Here is a 6249-nt window from a genome sequence, read left to right as displayed (position 1 = left end):
GATTAGCTACTACTTTCCTAGACAATTAATATTGTATCAATTGTATACCTAAATTCATTTAACCTATGAGTCGCGACGTTTTATTATAATGAAAAAGAAGGTATTGAAAGTTTTAAATGTGAGAGAGACATTAATATAGTATTGGGCCTCATTTAGAGCTGCAATCAATAAGATGAATCCCAGTTCACATAGTACGAACATCAATATGTTTACTCCTCCCATGACGCAATATTTGATATATATGTAGCTCATTATACCTGCCTATTGCATTTTTTTATTTTTATTTTTATTTTTATCAATATATATGTTTTCATTGGATCTAGCTAGTGGATATTTCCACACGAAAGGATGGCATATCACAACAAATAAAGCGTTAATTAAATAAGTTCAATTTTTGTGCTAATTCTTTTTTTTTTTTTTTTTGGGGGGGGGGGGGGGGGGGGGGGGGTGTCAAACAAATGCTCATGGAGATCCAAAAATACCTTCAACTTTGGTTTGAACTTCAAATTGATAATCTATGGTCAAAATATTACTTGGACTTCTTTAATTAGCTGAAAAGACTACTTTAAAGTTTAAAATATTATGATGACTTGGTTAATTCATGTTTTCTTAATTCATAAGGAAAGACAAAATAGTATATAAAAAAGATTGGATTATTTAGTTGTATTAGAAACACTCGATCGTCAAAGTGAATTTTGCTATTTTTTGTTCAAAAGTTTTATGATAAAGTATGCATATTTTTAATCTTGCATCTTTGTACTAAATTTATCTAATCATAGTGTATCTCTTTACTATACATGTGATTTAAATGTTTTGTAGACATAAAATAAATAAATAAAATGGATTGGCTTGATTTAAATCATTAGCTCAATTAAATTAAAGTCTACTAAAATCCATAAACCCAAAGCCCCATCTCACTCTTTATATAAATAAATAAATAAACAAATAAAAAATCATAATTACTCAATTATTCATTTTTAATTAAATATAATTGAATGATTACCAAAATTAGCACAAATTTTCTCCTATAAATAGAACCAATGGTCCATAAGACAGGGCAACGAGGGAGGAAAAAACAAGACAACAAGTGAAAGCAAAGAAGACAATCACGAAGTGCTGAAAAAAATTTAAAGTCGGAGGAAGGGAAGAAATCCTCTCAAACCTAAATTCGATGAACCCCAAAAAGACCAAACTCTTTTTCGAATCAAATAGGTCTACACCAAGTTCAAGAAAATCAAAGTCTTCTTCAAATCAAATCAAATTTAAGTATAAGTCCAAGCCCTAAAATCAAAGTGCCGAACAAGTCAAGTCTCCATAAATCAAAATTTCAACAAATTCTCAAAGACTAGGATTCAAGTCACGTGGTCCCCTTCGTCTTCAAATATTCAAATCACTCACTACAGCAAAATGTACTTTTTACGGCGTGCATTGCATGCCGTAAAAACCAATTTACTGCGTGCAGTCGCATGCCGTCTGTGAACGTAGTTAAAACCTTTTAAAATGTGAGTTTTTTAACGGTGTGCACATGCACGTCGTAAAAGATAACTTTTTTTTTTTTGCGGTGTGTAAAATGCACGCCGTAAATTTTATTTTTTTTTTAAAAATGTTTATTTATTTGATTACCAATAGTAATTACAAAACAAAATTCCATAAATATAACTAGGTTTTTCATAGATTCCATAAATATTGAGTACAGTATCAATGTAAAATTCATTTCAATACTTCTCAAAAAGTATATAGCACTTCAGAAAAAAATCATTCTGGGTGCCTTTGAAACTTCTTCACTATGCAATTACGACTTCTTGCTATTTTTCTGTCTTCTTTCCTACTGCATTTATGAGAGAGAGAAATTGTATAAATGCTAACTAACGGAAAGGTCACTGAACAGATCAAGAAAATGTAAAACGAATCTTCTGAAGCTTGGTAACAATATCCATCGTAAGCTCTAAATCTGCGGGTTCTTGATAATCAATTTTAGCTCCTTGAACACCTTTGAGACAACAGTGTTCGTGTTCTTATCAGCATAAAGAAATTCCTAGAAAATTAACATTGATCCCCTAATGATCTCTATCAACAATGTAAGAGAAATCGCATCTGTTTCCTCTCTTCTTTCCTAATATACATTCTACATGCCTTATGGACTCATAATATTAGGTGCCAAATTGAAAAGTGTACTTTTTTGGTACCTATTTCATTTTCCTAAATAACATAATTCAGGTATGTAAATTAAGATGCATAACCCGCAGTAAGTAGAAGTGAGTAGAAGGGTAAAACTGACAAGTTCAAGTACAAGCTGATTACAAGGGAAGTTCACCACTGTCTGCAATCACAACTTTGCTTTTGGTTGTTCCACTCTAGTTGCATTCGGCTTCTATCTTATACACCACATCTATTCCGGGCAGCACCTTTCCGAATACAACATGACGACCGTCCAACCTGCTGAACATTTAACTTTTGTTAGATTTTCAAGCTAAATAGAAGCACCAGACAGAAGATCTGAAAATGGATGACAGTTTTCTCATAACAGAAGGATCATAAATTGTATAGTTACCAACTGGTCGTCACAGATGAAAATTTGTGAACCATTAGTGTCCTACCCAGCATTTGCCATAAACCTAAGCCCTGAAAATTGGACAAACATAATAAGATGACACAAAGAATGCTTTCACATAGTGAAACTCAGAAATTTGAAATCATGGAGTAAGATGGTATTAAGGAAGGGGAGGTTCTGGGGCATAGGCAGTTCTCCTACCAGGTCTGGTATGTTTGATTTTGAAATTTTCATCAGCAAGACAATGTCTTTTAGAGTTTTAAATCTAAACTATAAAATTTGAGGCGCTGAACAAATAGCGTAAGTTTAAAATTTAAAGAAGGCATCTTGACTCTAAAGATCTTTAAGAAAAAGTCATTAGATGAACAATAATTAATTATGTGTATTGTTCATTGGAAAATATCAAAAATTATTCAACCACCCTTATTAATCCAGTGATACACAGGATGCACAACTAATTACTAATTACCAGTTGCATTTTAACCACACGAAAATCTCAAACTTAGCTTTTGAATGAAATTAAAGTAGGTCACAGTCAGCGGTATTGTAGGATGTCATCAAAATTAACCCACATAATAAGTCAAACCTGATCATAATGGTATAACATTTTCAATCACAGAACAATACATTGAATATTCATAACTATAAGTCAGAATCAAGAAATTACCATGTTGGTATGGCCAACTCTCTTTACTGGGGCCTTACCTAATTGCCCAGTAATTAGTAAGGAAATGAGGATCTTGACGTTTCACACAATGACATGACATTGTAATTGCAACTTCTGCATAATCCATTCCCCAACTTTGAAATAACAAGATCAACTAGCTCAATATACTTTTAAGAATCCTCCAATAAAATTAACATGTGACCTCTATATAGCAGGTTAACATGCACACGCCCATCATTGTTTAACAACATAGTACCATTAATTCACATCACAAATTGAATATAGTATACATTTATGAAAGTTACAAATAATAATACTTACCACAAAAAATAGCACTTGTTACAAGTAACAACATCACAAATAAACAGTAGATATACCAAACCAGTACAGAGAACGAAGAATGTTATAGGCCACATACAAAATCATAATTGTGACCTACTGTTCTAGTCATAATAGACTACATAACACTTTCAAAAAATTCTGACCTGAATATATTATGTCATAATTATAATCACAATTGTGAGCTAATTTCACCTTCCAGTTGTATAAGCACAATTTGAAGATACCCTACAAGCATAAAGGTCACAAACCACACTTCAGGTTACAATGTACTACACAACACGTTTACACCGTAAATGAGGGTTATATGTACGCATCTATATGAACATTTATTTATTGTTCTAATTTGATAGCTTAAATGATAGAAATTGACCCTAAAATTGGTATGCTACAGACCTTTAGTCCAAGAGTTCACCATAGTGGCTAGTTAAGTGACATTATTTTCCAATCCCGCCCAGTTAACCAGGTCAACATATCCAATTGCATCAATTAGTGGGACTTGGAACCTCATATCTTATCATCTCATCTTTTTTGCTAAAGCTAGGGTTCATTAGCTCATATTCTATAAGTTCTTCTAGAAATCAAATAAACTGAAATAAACATCATTTTTAGATTTATTAAATAAAAATCTGAGTGAATTATAAGCTACAAACTAATTGGATTATACTATCAAATTGAATTATTTATCATTTAACTACCAACCTTCAACCAAAATGCACATTAGCAAAGCTTTAGTCCCAGTTTTTGGGTATTGAACTTCCTGGCCTCCATCTACGCAATTGCAAATGACTTTATTGCCCTCACCAAGCATCTACACTCCATTGTTCAACTGTTCTCAGTGCGGCAGTGCCAACATCCAAAATAAATCTTTAAACAATAAAATTCAACAACAACCCATGTTTAAATTTTTAAATAAATATAAATTTGAAAAACATACTTAGGTTTTTCCTCAGATGCATTTCTTTCCAGTTTTCTGCAGACTCAAAATTGACAACAGGAAAAATAACTCAAATGAATGATAAATAAATGTGCATAGACAACATACATGAATGATTTGTGTCCTGGGAGGCGAGCGACGAGAGTGAGCGGCTCCGGTGGAAGGCGGAGAGAGACGAGAGTGAGGGCTGAGGCCCCATCAGTCGACGGTGGAAACCAGAGAGAGACGAGAGTGAGCTAAGGCGCATGTGGTCGGCCGTGGAAGGTGGAGAGAGAGAGAGTGAGAACTGAAGCGCCAGGGGAAATCGTGGAGAGGCGAAGTCGATGGGGAAAAGAGAATGGGAGAAATGCTGTGTTTTTAGGGCTTTGTAATGAATTTTTTGACAATATAACATGGCGTGCTTTTAGTGCAAGCCGTAAATGCCCGTTAATACAGCGAGTAGAGGATGCACGTCGTAAATGCTCTAATTACTTGATCTTTCACGGCATACATACATCGCATGCCGTAATTGGTCTATTTTTATGGCATGCAGTAAATGCACGCCGTAAATGCATGTCGTAAAAAGCTACTTTAGTTGTAGTGATTAATCAAAGGATTTTTGCAATTTTTCAATTACAAAAAGTTCAACATCACTCCTATTTCTCAAAAATACAATTTGTAACGATTTCTGTATTTTAATACACGAAATTTGCCGTACATCTATATCATAAAATTTTCATATTTCTCTCTTCTATAATTTTCCGTAATTATATTCTATATGAGTAACACATCACGGATTTAGGTATTAGTGGGGTTTCATGTTTCATTGTCCAACGTTTTAAAATATATCACACTTGTATTATACAATAAGGTAGGAGGACCTAAGATCGCCGATGATTGTCCCTATTATACTCAATACCCAAAAAAAAAATTAATAATAATAATAAATAAATAAATAAAATCACTACGAGTAAAAGTAGATATGTAATATCAAGCGGAGATTAATCATGCAATAAGCTCTAGAAATGTAATAACAATACTTTGTGCAATCATCAATAAAAGTAATTAAGTACTTTTTTTTCCATATCTAATTTTCACAAATTTCAAATCACAGATATCACTATAAATTAATTATAAAGAAGCCTTGTTCCTCTTAACCGAATGAAACGGTATTTTAACCAATTTTGTCTCAACACAAATTTCACATTTATGATTAGCATCAAATTTTGACGGAGCTATTAAACTTAAATTCATAAGTTTATGCAAGAATTTAGAATTTGAATGTCCAAATCGACTATATCATAAATAAGACAACTTAAACATATAAGCATAATTTAAAATTTTATTCATATTTGATTGATTTTGGTACAATGGTAAAGGCGTTCATTTTTAACATCCCATCACAAAGATATCCCTTTCCCATATACAACATATTCTTAGTTCAAGAACATTGCCTTGTCGACACAAATGTAGTAGATAGAACTAGTATCAACCTACCATTCACTTGGATTTTCAATGTTGTTATATTCGGAAACAACAGCATATAAGTTCATCTTTTATATCATTTAGATAAGGTGTCTCCTTCAATCACATATGCTTATACATTCATCTTAAGCTTGCTACATTCATTTGCACGGTCCTATTTTTTCATAGTTATAGCAATTGCCTTTAAACATCTTAACACTCTTGTTATTATTGGTCTTTGGTGCATCACCCACGAGCTTTCTCTTCTTGTTGATTCTTGAACTGGATTCAACTAGATTGGCCTTTGATTGT

At 32.7% G+C, this 6249-nt stretch overlaps 1 long non-coding RNA gene across 9 annotated transcripts; it reads right to left on the bottom strand.

Annotated features, from left to right (window-relative positions):
* Nucleotides 1–1645: 1645 nt before the first annotated feature.
* Nucleotides 1646–4887, bottom strand: LOC111403842. 9 transcript variants are annotated; one of them, XR_002704559.1, is made up of 5 exons: nucleotides 4495–4884; nucleotides 4260–4386; nucleotides 2552–3785; nucleotides 2279–2436; nucleotides 1646–1828 (listed from the first exon to the last, which is right to left on the bottom strand). It is a non-coding gene; the product is annotated as an uncharacterized LOC111403842 (long non-coding RNA). The 9 variants fall into 9 exon arrangements; XR_002704560.1 differs by lacking the exon at nucleotides 1646–1828 and having other exon boundaries at nucleotides 2037–2439; nucleotides 2552–2622; nucleotides 3219–3785; nucleotides 4495–4886; XR_002704555.1 differs by lacking the exon at nucleotides 1646–1828 and having other exon boundaries at nucleotides 2037–2436; nucleotides 2552–3332; nucleotides 3704–3785; nucleotides 4495–4886.
* Between the last annotated feature and the right edge of the window lie 1362 nt (nucleotides 4888–6249).

Source organism: Olea europaea, chromosome 11 (genome assembly GCF_002742605.1).
Source record: "Olea europaea var. sylvestris chromosome 11, O_europaea_v1, whole genome shotgun sequence".
NCBI classification, from domain to species: domain Eukaryota; kingdom Viridiplantae; phylum Streptophyta; class Magnoliopsida; order Lamiales; family Oleaceae; genus Olea; species Olea europaea.
This window is presented reverse-complemented; position numbering and strand designations above follow the sequence as displayed.